A 17084-nucleotide genomic window follows, 5' to 3' on the forward strand; every position below is an offset into this window, starting at 1 on the left:
AGACCAGCCTGGCCAACGTGGAGAAACCTCGTCTCTACTAAATATACAAAATTAGCCAGGCATGGTGGTGTATGCCTGTAATCCTACCTACAAATATTGAAAAATTAGTTTTTCACCAGTAAAAGCAAAATCTATGTATCTTCTAAAGAGTACACATTTTACAACCCTCATTAGATACCCCTGACACAAAACATTCAGAAATAAAAAACAGAAGTTCGTTAAAAGCTCTCATATTTGCTGGGCACGGTGGCGCGTGTCTGTAGTCCCAGCTACTCGGGAGGCTGAGGCTGGAGGATCTCTTGAGTCCAGGAGTTCTGGGCTGTAGTGCGCTATGCCGATCGGGTGTCTGCACTAAGTTTGGCATCAATATGGTGACCTCCCGGGAGTGGGGGACCACCAGGTTGCCTAAGGAGGGGTGAACTGGCCCAGGTCGGAAACGGAGCAGGTCAAAACTCCAGTGCTGATCAGTAGTGGGATCGCACCTGTGAATAGCCACTGCACTCCAACTTGGGCAACATAGTGAGACCCTGTCTCTTATTTAAAAAAAAAAAAAAAAAAAAGCTCTCATATTTTTCTAGTATTAAAAAATATGGTTGGCTGGGCATTGTAGCTCACGTTTGTAATTCCAGCACTTTGGGAGGATCACTTGAGCCCTGGAGTTTGAGACCAACCTGGGTAACATAGTGAGACCCCCATCTCTAAAAAAATCAGTAAAAAATGCTCTTTCAAGTTGGATTCAGTGGCTCACAACTGTAATCCCAGCACTTTGGGAGGGCTGAAGCTTGTGCCAAGGAATTCAAGATCAGCCTGGGCAGCACAGCAAGACTTTATCCCTACAAAAAAATTTTTTTTAAATTAGCCTATGCCATGCCTATAGTACTAGCTACTTAGGAGGCTTAGGAAGGAGGATTGGTTGAGCCCAGGACATTGAGGCTACAGCGAGCTATGATTGTGCCACTGCACTCCAGTCTGAGTGACAGAGTGAGACCCCCATCTCTAAAAAAAAAAAAAAAAAAAAAGGGACCAGGCATGGTGGCTCATACCTGTAATCCCAACACTTTGGGAGGCCAAGGTGGACGGATCACAAGGTCAGGAGATCGAGACCATCCTGGCCAACATGGTGAAATCTGTCTCTACTAAAAATACAAAAAAATTAGCTGGGTGTCGTGGCAAACACCTGTAGTTCCAGCTATGCAGGAGGCTGAGGCAGGAGAATTGTTTGAACCCAGAAGGTGGAGACTGCAGTGAGCCGAGATCGCGCCACTGTGCTACAGCTTGGGTGACAGTGCGAGACTCTGTCTCAAAAAAAAAAAAGGACTCTTTCAGAGGTGGCAAGATCACTTAAGTCCAGGAGTTCAAGCACAAAATGAGTTCAAGCCACTGCACTCCAGCCTGGGCAATATGCTGAGACCCCATCTTTAAAACAAACAAACAAAAGATAGGTCTGGGAAGGAAGATAAAAATATACATGTAGAAAGTAAGGACTTCAGGAAATTATAGGATGTCATCCATGCATATCCCAAAGGCATTTGAATTTGTAAATTATCTCAGAAAATGAGAAATTGTAAAAGTTAACTGTAAAGGAGAATGCAATGTACAAGCAGTAAAATCTGTTCTTTTAATAGAGTTTCTCACAGCCCAGGTCCTGGTACCCTGAAGTCCCTGGAACTGAGCCCTGGGCTGTGTCTCTGCCTTCTAGGTAAAAGAGGAACAGAAATGAAAATTATATTCTGTGGGAGTCAGTATGACATTGCATGTTCTGCACAGGTAGATTTTGAAATTTATATCCTAGTCTCCATCCCCAGAACAGACAACTCCCATTCATGCTTAGGTAAATAACCTGTTCTAATTGTAGGAGATATTCCAGCTTCCACCACATCCATGAGGACTCACATGGAAGTCTCTGCCCAAATGCTAAGTCGCAGCTGCTGCATTCAGGACACATGTCTCCAACACTTGCATAAAGGGCTTTTTCGCTGGGTGCAGTGGCTCATGCCTGTAATCCCAGCACTTCAGTAGGCTGAGGTGGGTAGATCACGAGGTCAAGAGATCAAGATCATCTTGGCCAACATGGTGAAACCCCATCTCTACTAAAAATACAAAAATTAGCTGGGTGTGGTGATGTGCACCTGTAGGCCCTGCTACTCAGGAGGCTGAGGCAGGAGAATCGCTTGAACCCAGGAGTCGGAGGTTGCAGTGAGCAAAATTGCACCACTGGACTCCACCTTGGAGACAACAGAGTGAGATTCCATCTCAAAAAGAAGGGCCTTCAACTAAAACCATAGAAGACCAACTTTTTATAGCTTCCAAAGTAATCATTGATCCAAACAATAATCATCAATAAATACTAAAACTATTATGAGAAATAGTGTTGGGGAACAGGATACTCATACAGTTTCCAAGTATCATTCCACAGAATATTTCTTAATTACAAAGGAAAAACATCTTTATGTCAGAGAAATCCAGGAGGACCTTAGCTAAATGTACAAAGTTTGTTTTTGTTTTTTTGGCGTTTGTTGTTTTGTTGTTTTTGAGACAGAGTCTTGCTCTGTTGTTCAGGCTGGAGTGCAGTGGCACGATCTCTGCTTGTTGCAACCTCCACCTCCTGGATTCAAGCCATTCTCCTGCCTCAGCCACCTAAGTACCTGGGATCATAGGCGTGTGCCACCATGCCTGGCTAATCTTTGTATTTTTGGTAGAGACAGGGTTTTGCCATGTTGGCCAGGCTGGTCTGGAACTCCTGACCTCAAGTGATCCACCCACTTCAGCCTCCCAAAGTGCTGGGATTACAGGAATGAGCCACCGCACCAACCTGAACACAGTTAATGAAGCAAACTGACATACTGTGCCCCTTGCATTGGGGATCCCTAAGATCAACCTCAGGTTTGATGATTTACCAGAAGTACTCACAAAACTCAAAAGCCCTGTTCTCATTTGTGTAATCCTAGCACTTTGGGAGGCCCAGGCGGGCGGATCACAAGATCAAGAGATTGAGACCATCCTGGTCAACATGGTGAAACCCTATCTCTACCTATCCTACCTACCCTATTTCAACATGGTGAAACCCTATCTCTACCCTATCTCTTAAAATACAAAAATTAGCTGGGCATGGTGGTGTGCGCCTGTAGTCCCAGCTACTGGGGAGGCTGAGACAGGAGAATCGCTTGAACCCAGAAGGTGGAGGTTGCAGTTAGCTGAGATCCCACCACTGTACTCCAGCCTGGTGATAGAGCAAGACTCCTTCTAAAAAAAAAAAAGTAGGCCGGGCGCGGTGGCTCAAGCCTGTAATCCCAGCACTTTGGGAGGCCGAGGCGGGTGGATCACGAGGTCAACAGATCGGGACCATCTTGGTCAACATGGTGAAACCCCGTCTCTACTAAAATTACAAAAAATTAGCTGGGCACAGTGGTGCGTGCCTGTAATCCCAGCTGCTCGGGAGGCTGAGGCAGGAGAATTGCCTGAACCCAGGAGGTGGAGATTGCGGTGAGCCGAGATCGCGCCATTGCACTCCAGCCTGGGTAGCAAGAGCGAAACTCCGTCTCAAAAAAAAAAAAAAAAAAAAAAGTAAAAGTAAAAACAAACAAAAAAACCCTGTTTTACTCATAGCTATAGTATCTTACAAAGAAAGGGCACAGATTTAAATCAGCAACATGAAAAGGTGCATGAGTTTAGGTATAGGAGAAATCAGGGGCAAGCTTCCAGTTGTCCTCTCCCAGTGGGGCCACACAGACTGTGCTTAATTCTCTCAGCCACTATGTGTGACAACAGATGTGAAGGCTGCTGTCCAAAGAAGCAGACCCAAGCCTTGGTCTCCAGGATTTTCATGGTGCTCAGTCACATAGGCATGTGTTGTCTACGTGGCTGACTTTAGCTATCGGTCTCTAGACCCCAAGAGGACAAACTGATACAGCATGGTCCAGGTCCCCAAGCACAGAAAAACAGGTGTTTGCTCTGAGCCAGATCGTTAGTGCAAAATAACTATCAAACATAATTTGGCTCAGGGCCTATGGCATATAGAAACAGTCTTATCAGGCAGGATAATGGCTCAGAGGTTACCTTCCAGCAGCAGGTCAAGGTCCAATCCTTTCTTGGGGATGTTTAAACAATGCAAGCCTCCTGAGTTAACCCCTTACGGAATACTCCCCAATATGAAAAGGGCACAAGTCAACAATGTAGTATACTGCGAAAATATCTTATCTAGATATAATCATGAGAAAACCATCAGAGATACCAGGATTGATCAGCATTTGGCAAAACAATTGCCCTGCCTCTTTAAAAAAAGTATTTGTCTTTTTGTGAATGTCTTAAGTAACATGACTGTGGAAGGTGGGACAAAAAAACAAGAGGCACTTGGATTAATTTAATTAGTGTCCCGTAGAATTTAAGAATATAGTGTTCGACACATGTACCAGCAGATCAGTAGCAGACTTAGGGAATCATTATTGGGCATATTTCACTTAGCATTATATCCTTGAGGTTCATTCATGTTGTAGTACATGACAGGATTTTTAGTTGATCCTAGAACTAGTTCATCTTTTTTTTTTTTATTCCATAGCACAATGTGTGATCCTTCATAGATATTTCACTCTATGTATATATTACATTTTCTTTTCCCATTCGTCTGTCACTGGATACTTGTGTTGTTTCTATCTCTTGGTTACTGTGAAAAATACCAGGATGAATGGGTGTACAAATATCTCTTCAAGACTGCTTTCAGGGACGAGGCACAGTTGCTCACTCCTGTAATCCCAGCACTTCAGAAGGTTGAGGTGGGCAGATTACTTGAGCCCAGAAGTTTGAGACCAACCTGGGCAACATGGCAGAACCCTGTCTCTACAAACGCAGGAGCTGATCCTGGGAAGGTTGAGGCTGTAGTGAGCCATGATGGCACCACTGCACTCCAGCCTGGGCAATGGGGTAAGAGCTTGTCTCTAAATAAATAAATAAAGGATTCTGCTTTCAGTTATTTTGGATGTAGATCCAGGAGTGAGTCTGCTGGATCATATGACGTCTATTTTTAATTTTGTGAGGAATCTTAATACTATTTTTCATAATGGCCATGAAATTTTACATTCCCACCAACAGTACAAAGAATTCCAATTCTCTCACATCCTTGCCAACACTTGTTATTTTCTGTTCTTTTGATAGCAGTCATACTAATGTGTGTGAGATGATATCTCAATGTGGGTTTTATTGTTTTTTGAGACAGGGTTTTGCTCTTGTTGCCGAGGCTGGAGTGCAATGGCACAATCTCGGCTCATTATAACCTCTGCCTTCTGGGTTCAAGCAAGTCCCTTGCCTCAGCCTCCTGAGTAGCTGAGATTACAGGCATGTGCCACCATGCCTGGCTAATTTTGTATTTTTAGTAGAGACAGGATTTCTCCATGTTGGTCAGGCTGGTCTTGAATGCCTGACCTCAGGTCATCCACCCGCCTTGGCCTCCAAAAGTGCTGGAATTACTGACGTGAGCCACTGCACCCACCATGGTTTTGATTTGCATTTCCCATCTTTTCATATGCTGCTGCTTTTTTTTTTTTTTTTTTTTTTTTTTTCAGATGAAGTCTTGCTCTTTCACCAGGCTGGAGTGCAGTGGCACAATCTCGGCTCACTGCAACCTTGCCTCCTGGGTTCAAGCGATTCTTCCACCTCAGCCTCCTGTGTAGCTGGGACCACAGGCGTGTGCCACCACACCCGGCTAATTTTTTTGTATTTTTAGTAGAGACAGAGTTTCATCATGTTGGCCAGGATGGTCTCGATCTCTTGACCTCGTGATCCACCTGCCTTGGCCTCCCAAAGGGCTGGGATTACAGGCGTGAGCCACTGCGCCTGGCCTCATTTGACCATTTGTGTATATTTTTGGAGAAATGTTTATTCAAGTCTTGTCCATTTTTAAATTGTTTTGTTTTTATTAAATTGTTTTGTTGTTGAGTGGTAGAAAATTTTAAAAATATATTCTGGATATTAACTTCTTAGATATATGATTTGTTAACATTTTCTCCCTTTGTTTTTGAGACAGAGTCTGGCTCTGTTGCCCAGGCTGAAGTGCAGTGGTGCGATCTAGGCTTACTGAAACCTCTGCCTCCTGGGTTCAAGCAATTGTCCTGCCCCAAACCTTCTAAGTAACTGGGATTACAGGTGTGCGCTACCATGCTTGGCTAATTTTTTTGGTATTTTTAGTAGAGACAGGGTTTTACCATGTTGGTCAGGCTGGTCTCGAACTCCTGACCTTGTGATCTGCCCCCCTTAGCCTCTCAAGGTTCTGGGATTACAGGCATAAGCCACCACACCCAGCTCCTTTCCCCCCTTTTTTTCATTCTGTTAATTGTATCCTTTGTTACACAGCCATTTTTAAGTTTGATATAGTACCATTTGTCTATTTGTGCCTTTTTTCTTTTTCTTGGTAGAGATGGGGTCTCACTATCTTGCCCAGGTTGGTGTCAAGCTCCAGACCTCAAGTGATCCTCCCACCTCAGCCTTCCAAAGTGTTGGGATTACCCATGTAAGCCACTGCACCAAGCTATATTTTTCCTTTTGATGCTTGTGTTTTTGGTGTCATATCCAAGAAATCATTGCCAAATCCAGTATCCTGAGCATTTTCCCCTGTTTTCTTCTAGCGTTATACTTTCAGAACTTATGTTAAATCTGTAATCCATTTTTAAGTTAATTTTTGTATATGATATGAAGTAAGGGGCCAACTTCATTCTTTTGCATGTGGACTTCCAGGAAGCTGTTTGTTTGTTTGTTTGTTTTGAGGTAGAGTCTCATTCTGTCACCCAGGCTGAGGCAGAAGAATCGCTTGGTAGGGGGCAGAGACTGCAATGATCTTGGCTTATCGCAGCCTCTGCCCCCTACCAAGCGATTCTTCTGCCTCAGCCCCCGAAGTGGCTGGGATTACTGGTGTGCACCACCATGCCCAGCTAATTTTTGTATTTTTAATAGAGACAGTGTTTCACCATGTTGCCCAGGCTGGTCTCAAACTCTTGGCCTCAAGTGATCTGCCCTCCTTGGCCTCCCAAAGTGCTGGGATTACAGGCATGATCCACCGTACCCACCATCATTAAATTTAAATTTTAATAATTTTTAAATCATTAAAAATTTGGTAATTTGGTAGACTGCTTGTCTATCAAAGGTCTTATTAGAATATCATCATATATTTACTCCTGAGGGCACAAGAGTGGTCTTTTCTTGTTTGATTTTCCAATTTAATTTAATAGGAAAACATCTCATTTTAATTATGTAAATGTTAAATATGTGTGAATTTTCCCTCTAAATATATTTGAATACATCAGTGACAAGTACATTTTTATGCATCTTACAACTGTAACTGTGTAAAAAGAAAGAAAATCTTCCAAGCAATTTCAATAGTTCTCTATAAATGCTAATATATGAATGTTAGTTGATAGAAAAAGCAGTATTAACAGGAAGAACGTAATTTATTAGTTAATTTGCTTTCCAAAACTAAAAGCTCTAATAAGAGGGCTCTTGCTTAGAAAATGAACATTGAAAATGACCTCTTATGCTACACAATGTGCTAAGTATTCCTCCAGAGAAAAATAGATGAATATCTTAAATAATATGATAGTGGACGATGGGACCAAACGAAAAGGACTTGGATTAATTTAATCAGTGCTCTGTTGAGCTAAGAATATAGGATCCTACACATGTACAAACATAGAGTAGCAGCAGATTTAGGGAATCACTATTAGACTGCACCTGTTGGAGTCCTCAGTGAATCCAGTCCTTGTTTAAGGATTCCAGTTGGAGCTGGCAGTTGTTGTAGGGATTAAATTATTTAAAGCCTTCAGCTGGCTAGTGTAGGCAAGCAGTAGCTTAGAAAACACTTAATCTATTTTTTAAAATCTGTTCCTAAGTTTGCTTTGCTTAGGCTGTAAGACTATACGCGCCACCCACCTGCCGCATTCTGGAATCTTTTTAATTTATCCAAGAAAAAAAAGTTTTTTTTAAGGAATATTTACATTTTAATACAAAATGCTTACTTTGAGCACAATCTATTTGTAGTGAATAAATCATCATTTGCTAACTATCTAAAAATGTATTGTTTAATTTCAAAAGGAAATTACCAAATTACTTATCTTCACAGCCATCTTTTAAATTTTATTTTTAATTATAATTAGAGGGGCTTTTGATAACCAACATTATGTGGACCCTTTCAGCAGAAACAATATTATTGTATTTTATATATACATATAGTATTATATATATTGTATTATACATATATATATTTTGTTGTTGTTGTTGTTGTTATTTTTTTGAGACAGAGTTTCACTCTTTTGCCCTGGCTGGAGTGCAATAGCATGATCTTGGCTCACAGCAACCTCTGCCTCCCAGGTTCAAGTGATTCTCCTGTGTCAGCCTCCCGAGTAGCTGGGATTACAGGCATGCACCACAATGCTGGACAATTTTGTATTTGTAGTAGAGATGGGGCTTTCTCCATGTTGGTTAGCCTGATCTCGAACTCCTGACCTCAAGTAATCTGCCCGCCTTGGCCTCCCAAAGTGCTGGGATTACAGGTGTGAGCCACTGTGCCTGGCCTATTTTATATATATATATTTTAGACAAAGTCTTGCTCTGCTGCCTAAGCTGGAATACAACAATGCAATCTCAGCTAACTGCAACCTCCACGTCCTAGGTTCAAGTGATTCTCCTGCCTCAGTCTCCCATGTAGCTGGGATTACAGGTGTGTGCCACCATGCCTGGCTAATTTTTGTATTTATTTATTTATTATTATCATTCTTATTATTTGAGTTGGAGTCTTGCTCTGTCACTCAGGCTGGAGTGGAATGGTGTGATCTCGGCTCACTACAACCTCCACCACCCAGGTTCAAGCGAATCTTCTGCCTCAGCCTCCTGAGTAACTAGGACTACAGGCATGTGCCACCACGCCCAGCTAAGTTTTGTATTTCTAGTAGAGATGGGGTTTCATCATATTGGCCAGGCTGGTCTTGAACTCTTGACATCGTGATCTGCCCACCCTGGCCTCGCAAATCGCTGGGATTACAGGCATGAGCCACCACACCCTGCCCAATTTTTGTATTTTTAGTAGAGATGGGGTTTTACCATGTTGGGCAGGCTGGTCTCAAACTCCTGATCTCAAGTGATCCACACATTTCAGACTCCCAAAGCTTTGGGATTACATGTGTGAGCCACAGCACTTGGCCAGAAACATATTTTTAAAGTCAGCTCCATACATATTACATAATTTGGTAGCACATTACAATAGATTTAACATATATTTAACTTCTGTTTAGAAAACTAGAATTATTTAATAAGCCTTACTGTGCCTTGGAGTGACCTAAGATTTTCTTTTTCAGATGGAGTCTCACTCTGTCACCCAGGATGGAGTGCAGTGGCTCAGTCTCAGCTAACTGCAACCTCTGCCTTCTGGGTTCAAGCGATTCTCCTGTCTCAGCCTCCCCAGTAGCTGGGGTTACAGGCACCTGCCATCACATCCGGATAATTTTTGTAGTTTTTGTAGAGATGGGGTTTCACCGTGTTGGCCAGGATGATGAAAAATTCCTGACCTCCAGTGATCCGCCCGCCTCGGCCTCTCAAGACCTAAGGAATTTATATAAAACCTTCTAGATAACTCAGAAGCTGAGGGCTTATTAGGCAAATCTACTTATATGTAATTAACCATTACTTGGAGGCCCACTGTTTTGTTTTGTTTTTTTTGCTGATGAAAAATGCAAAAATTTTCTTTCCTACTAGAAATTTTTAGACTGGAATTATGTCACTATCATTTCTTTGAATTTGTTAGCTCTATGTTAGATTAAATCAATATATTTCCGAAAGAAAAGAACTGATTATGACATCATTCACTGTCTAAAGTTTTTTCTTGGCTGCCTTTAAAAATAACAAAACTTTTGTTTCCAAATCATGGGATATGAAGTAAGATAACTTTGGTGGGCATATATTCTTATTTTCCTAGTATTTATAGTAGAATTTGTGAGACAAACAAAACCCTATAAAATAGGTTTAAAGTATTGAAATGTAAAATTTTAAAGTTTTTATATTACTAGTCTCAAGATTATTTGTTTATAAAGCTAACAATTTTTATAACCTTCTTTCTTTTCCTCCCTAAGACTTTTTATTGCTTTATTTTTAGAAGCTTATTGTGGGCATGATTAAGATGAAAGCAAAAATCTTAGATATGTAGAGAGGAAGAAAATACATTTAGGACAAACTGCCTTTTAAGTAGAGAAACTAATGGTTGAGTTATTCAGTGCACTGTGTTACTTGGTTGCAAATAAACCCTCAAAGAAAAGTGGAAGATGATTTTATGCAAAATGGTGGCCGTCTGTGGAGTCAATTTGGGCAAATTAAACTAAATGACCTAAACATTTATACCAGCTACAACATTGTGCCTTTTATGTAACTACTTTTATTCAATCAGATAAATTTCATCATTTCTCCAATTTAATTGCTTTAAAATGTTACAATAGGGCACCATCCCAGAACCCCATGGGGAAAGCTGTTAAGAAGTCCCAGCTCAGGCATGGTGGTGCACGCCTGTAGTCCCAGCTACTCGGGAGGCTGAGGCAGGAGAATTGCTTGAACCCAGAAGGCGGAGGTTGCGGTGAGCCGAGGTCGTGCCATTTGCTCTCCAGTCTTGGTAACAACAGCAAAACTCCGTCTCAAAAAAAAAAAAAAAAAAGTCCCAGCTCTATTCCTCTATTCTAACCTCCCTCACAGTCTCTTTCTTGCTTTCAGCTGGCTCCCAAAGGGTTCAGCACTCATTCTTTCACTCCTCACAGCTGTCACCACCTGCTCTATTTCCTGGGGTTCCTCCCCACCCCATCCCACCCAAGAATGGTTATGGTCTGACCCAGTTTCCTTAGCATCCCCCTTCCTTTCCATCTCTGAAAGTATGAACACTGTTTACACACTGAGGGTACAGAGCATTAAGACAAACCTGTAATCCAGCCGTCTCTGCCATTATCACGCACATATCCTTTGTGGGAGACTCATCTACCCTCCTGTGCCTGACTTCCCCTTAGATATTACAAAGAATCAAATTGGTATGTTTATTTATCTTTTCTTCAAGAATGTGTCTTTTTAACTAGTATCCCTTTCCCTAGAGTGGCTTCTTACTGCATGCACAATGATTTTGGCATGAAATAATTAAACAATAAAATGCCGGGCCACTGTTGAATGGTGCCAGAAGGAAGTAGGTACTCTTCACTTGGCTACCCAGCCCTGCCACACGCATTTACAGCCACCACTTGGCCTCTGTAGGCATCGGAGATTCCCATTTCTCACCTCTCTAATTAAAAGTTTATCAAAATCAGCCATTCATGTTTATACATTTCTAGTGTGTGCTACTAAAAGAGTACTACCTGGATTCAGAAGTAGCATGTTCAAGCTTTGGATTTCCCATGTGTTAGATAGGCAAGTATGGCACTCTCTCCGTGGGATTCTTTTAACTCTTCTCTTCACACCTGCACCAGAGACCACTGCTAACAATCTGTGGCCATCATCTAAACTCTCACCAAGGTAAGGATTCAAGATCCTTTCCTTTAGCCTGTTTTTAACCGTCTCACATATTAGGACTCCTTCAGCTCCAAGCTAATTGAATTTGCATCTTGGCTTTCTCTTATTTTTCCCCTGGATTTAATTATTTAGGTCACTCTCTCTTTCTTTCTTTCTTTTTCTTTTTTTTTTTTAACTGACCTGGTAACACAACAGAATGCTGCCTCTGGCAATTTCCTTTGACCCAGTAGGAAAATTAGGTTAAGCCCTTACAGGAGCAGGGCTTGTTGTATCTCTCTTAACGACAATGCTAGAAGGTTGTCCTCTGTGTATTGTGTACACATCATAACATTTTGTTGTTATAATAATGGGGTTGAAGACTATGGCTTTAATGACTAGTTCTGCTTTTTTTTTTTTGAGACGGAGTTTCGCTCTCGTTAGCCAGGCTGGAGTGCAATGGCACGATCTTGGCTCACCGCAACCTCCGCCTCCTGGGTTCAGGCAATTCTCCTGCCTCAGCCTCCCGAGTAGCTGGGATTACAAGCACGCGCCACCATGCCCAGCTAATTTTTTTGGTATTGTTAGTAGAGACGGGGTTTCACCATGTTGACCAGGATGGTCTCGATCCTCGTGATCCACCCACCTCGGCCTCCCAGTAGTTCTGCTTTAATAAAACATTCCCTAAGTCTTCATCCTTGCAGTGATATAATAGACATATATATATGTGTGTGTATATATATATATATATATATATATATACAGCCTATAAGGGGAAAATATGGTACAGGGAGTATACTTATGAACTTTGAAACCAGAACCTACTGTGTTCAAATACTCACTCTGTCATTTTCTAACGAGGTGAACTTGGCCAAGTTACTTAATTTCTCTAGGCCTCAATTTCTTCACCTGCTGCTTTATAAGTTGGGGATAATGACAGTACTCAATGTCCTTGGGTTGTTATGAGGATTAAGTGAGTTAACATTAGTAATGATCTTGGAACAGTGTCTTACACATCATAAGCATAAAAGTGTTTGTTAGATAAAAAGTGATTTTTTTTTCTTGCCTTAGGTTGACTTGTACAAAAATGCAAAAGGGCACCAGCCCCATGCAGATGGCAGCCCAGTGGGTCACACCAGTCCTTCTGTCCTCATATTGGTAGACAGAGGCCTCCTCTCTGGAGTTTTCATAGGGGCCTGGGCACCTTTAGGGGCCTGAGCTAGAGCTGGAAATGCAGCTGGAGGTGCAGTCAAAGCTGAGGCTGCAGGGCCTTGATTTGAGACTTGGCTTTGGCCTTGGTCTTGGGTGGGCAGAGGTAAGACCCTTGGCGATGCAGGCGATAGCATGCTTCATGAGCTTGGGGTAGGGAATGTAGGCAGGTCTATTGAGCTTCTGGATGATGCACTTTGGGATTTGGGACTTAACCTCGTTGGCCTTTTTGAGGCCCTTGATAGACTTGACATACAGACACATGACCTTGGTACTGTTGGCTCGATTCTTCTTCAGGCCTTTCTTGTTGTACTTCTTGGCTTCTTGTTCCTGTTGTGCTCTTCAGGAACTTGGAGTCTACCCTGTTGAGATGTTTATATCGGCCGGGCGAGGTGGCTCAAGCTTGTAATCCCAGCACTTTGGGAGGCTGAGGCAAGCGGATAATGAGGTCAAGAGATCAAGACCATCCTGGCCAACATGGTGAAACCCCTTCTCTAGTAAAAAAAAAAACACAAAAAATTAGCTGGGTGTGGTGGTGCAGGCCTGTAGTCCCAGCTACATGGGAGGCTGAGGCAAGAGAATTGCTTGAACCCAGGAGATGGAGGTTGCAGTGAGCTGAGATTCTGCCACACTCCAGCCTTCCAGCCTGGCAAAAGAATGAGAATGTTTTTTTTTTAAAAAAGGGGATGTTTCTATCTTTGTTATCAGGGTTTCTTGATGTCATTCTGTACCATTTTTGGGACTGGTTGTGTGTGCTGTGGTTCTTGTACTTGGCCATGTCTATAGCATAACCTCGGAGCCAGAAGAGAAAGAGCCAAAAAGTGAATTTTATTAAAAAAAAAAATGTTTTGGGCCGGGCCAGTGGCTCAAGCCTGTAATCCCAGCACTTTGGGAGGCTGAGGCGGGTGGATCACGAGGTCAAGAGATCGAGACCATCCTGGTCAACAAGGTGAAACCCCGTCTCTACTAAAAATACAAAAATTAGCTGGGCATGGTGGCGTGTGCCTGTAATTCCAGCTACTCAGGAGGCTGAGGCAGGAGAATTGCCTGAACCCAGGAGGCGGAGGTTGCGGTGAGCCGAGATCACGCCATTGCACTCCAGCCTGGGTAACAAGAGCGAAACTCTGTCTCAAAAAAAAAAAATGTTTTGAGACAGAGTCTCGTTCTGATGCCCAGGTTTGGGTGCAGTGGCACAATCATGGCTCATTGCAGCCTCAACTGCCTAGGCTGAAGCCATCCTCCTGCCTCAGCCTCCTGAGTAGCTGGGACTACGGAAACATGCTACCACGCCCAGCTAATTTTTGAAATTTTTTGTTGAGACAAGGTCTCACTGTGTTGCCCAGGCTGGTCTCAAACTCTTGAGCTTAAGTGATCCTCCTGCCTTGGCCCTCCCAAAGAACTGGGATTATAAGTATGAACCACCACACCCAGGCTCAAGAAGTGAATTAAAAAATAAATAACTGATTTACCTTTGTAAATAGTATTAAAATATTATCATTTGAAACAAGTGAAAAATGTTTTTATGTGGCTAGGCAGAGTTCCAGAATGAATTTAATTATAACTGCTTTGCTTAATTAAAAAAAAATATTTTTTTGAGATAGAGTCTCATTCACTCCAGTCTCACCCAGGCTGGAGTGCAGTGGCACTATTTCGGCTCACTGCAACCTCCACCTCCTGGGTTCCTGTGATTGTTTTGCATCAGCCTACTGAGTAACTAGGACCATAGGTGCCTGCCACCATGTCAGTCCAATTTTTGTATGTTTTTCAGAGATGGGGTTTCACCATGTTGCTCAGGCTGGTCTCAAACTCCTGAGCTCAGGCAATCCACCTGCCTCAGCCTCCCAAAGTGCTGAGATTACAGGCATGAGCCACTGCACTGGCCTGCTTTGCTTAATATTGATTGCTTTCAGTTTCAGCTTTCAATCACAAATGACAATCATGTAGTAGATAGTTAAGTGTGATATGGATTACTTTGAAACTTAGCAATGAGAGTCTTTTTTTTTTTTTTTACAAAATTTCTCTAAAATGGAAATATATTTCACATAAAATAAAGAGAAACTTAGAATGTATCTAAGTATAGTGGAGGCATTCAAATGTTTGTTTTAAGTTTTTTAATACATTTATTTGTACAGATCAAGACTTACCAAAATGCTAAAAAGGAACAGTTAAAATAAACTACTGTGCATTCTTAAAATGGTTTACTATGCAGCTGTTTATAAGAATGCAGTAAATTTATATATACTCATGTGGGACAGCCACCCAGCTATCTTTGTGATTTAAAAAGGAATGTGTAAAACAGTATATATGTCATGCATATATTCCAGAATACTGTTCTTAAATGGATATCTTAGTCAGTTTCCTGTTGCTTTTAACAGAGTCCCTGAAACTGAGTAATTTATAAAGAAACAAAATTTATTTCTTACAGTTTGGAGGCTCAGAAGGCCAAGGCCGAGGGGCTGAATCTGGTGAGGACCTCCTTACAAGGGGGGACTCTGCAGACGCTGGAGGTAGCACAGAGCATCATGGGTGAGGAGGCTGAGAGTGCTAGCTCAAGTCTCTCTTCCTTTCTTATAAAGCTACCAGGCCTGCTGCTATAACTCATTAATTCATTAACCCATGACTCTATTAATCTTTGAATGGATTAATCTACTCATGAAGGCAGAGAATTCATGAGCCAATCACGTCTTAAAGGTCCACCTGTCAATCCTACCACATTGGGAATTACATTTCTACATGAGTTTTAGAGGGGACATATATTCAGACCATAGCAATGGGTCACACTCAAAATTAGGGATATGCATAAAGCAACATTATTCTTTACTTTCACTGTCTCTTTAAACCTTGAAGGAAATTTTGTGTAGATGCCTCACAACTTTTTTTTATCACTCAGATAATATGAAGTCTCCTAGCACTTTTATTTCCAATAATCATTTCATTGCTGTGATTAAACTGGCCAGTCCCATAAACATAATTAAAACACCAAGGCTCTGTATGAATGAGAGCTCATGGCTTCCTCCAGCTCAGCTTTGCTTTAAGCATGAGGAAAAGGGGCAGCCTAGGAGGCTTTTTGCTGCTCAGTTTTTTTGGCTTTGGGCTTCTAGTACTGCTCTCCTGTTCTCAAAGCAACTCGGGTGCCCCAGGTTTGAAAAGAAGAAGTAAAAGACAGGAAAGGCCTTACTCAACCGGTGACCAGGTTATTCTTGTTGGGGCCTTCTAGGAGTAGCAGATTCTGGTTCTTATTCTTTCTCTTCCACAGTTTTCTCAAAGACCCCTCCCATCAGAAACTTCCAGTTGCAATTCCTGTGATGTGGTTGATGCTTTTCTCTGGCAGGCTACTTATACTTCCAGCCCTCAGCACTTGGATGTCTTGGATGTCTGGTGGTTCACCACAAACACAAATCTTTTGAAATCCCATGTCCTAGGCAGCCCAATTGAGCAAGGTCCTTTTAAAGCCAATTTCAGGTTGGTTTTGGCCCATGAGTTTACTTGGCCCTCATGTCAATGCAGATCACTCCCAGAGAAGCCTTGCCTCTCTCTACTCTCTGCTTCTTCATGCCTCAAACCATAGCTTATCACCTTAGATATCTTAGATGTTCCTCAGACTCTGGGGTATGCCATCCAGCCCAGTCCTAGAAGTGGTGCTTTTGGTTTGGGCTTGGGTTTTTTTTTTCTTTGACACATGTTCAGTTCTTGCTCTTTAGGCAGGTGGGAGTGCAGTGGTATGATCATAACTCACTGCAATCTCAACTACCCAAACTCAAGCAATACTTCCACTTCAGCCTTCCGAGTAGCTGGGACTATAGGCATTGGCCACCACACCCAGATGATTTTTTTTTTTCAAGGACAGAGTTTTCCCATCTTGTTCAGGCTGGTCTCAAACTCCTGGGCTTAAACAATCCACCCACTTCCATCTCCAAAGTGCTGGGATTACAGGTTTGAACCATCTTACCTGGTCAGAAGTGGTGTTTCTGAAGACTTCTCTCTCTCTTTTGTTTTGTTTTGTTTTTGAGATGGGGTCTTGCTCTATTGCCCAGGCTGGAGTGCAATGGTACAATCTCAGCTTACTGCAACCTCCACCTCCTAGGCTCAAGCGATTCTCCTGCTTCAGCCTCCTGAGTAGCTGGGGCTACTGATGTGTGCCACCACACCTGGCTAATTTTTGTAGAAACTGGGTTTTGCCATGTTGGCCAGGCTGGTCTTGAATTCATGTGATCTACCCAGCTTGGCCTCCCAAAGTGCTGGGATTACAGGTGTGAGCCACTGCACCTGGCCTGAAGAATTCGTTTTGGTTTTTGTTTGATTGTTTTGAGACAGAGTCTTACTCTGTTACCCATGCTGGAGTGCAGTGTTGTGATCTTGGCTTGTTGCAACCTCCACCTCCCAGGTTC

Source organism: Callithrix jacchus, chromosome 10 (genome assembly GCF_049354715.1).
Source record: "Callithrix jacchus isolate 240 chromosome 10, calJac240_pri, whole genome shotgun sequence".
NCBI lineage: Eukaryota > Metazoa > Chordata > Mammalia > Primates > Cebidae > Callithrix > Callithrix jacchus.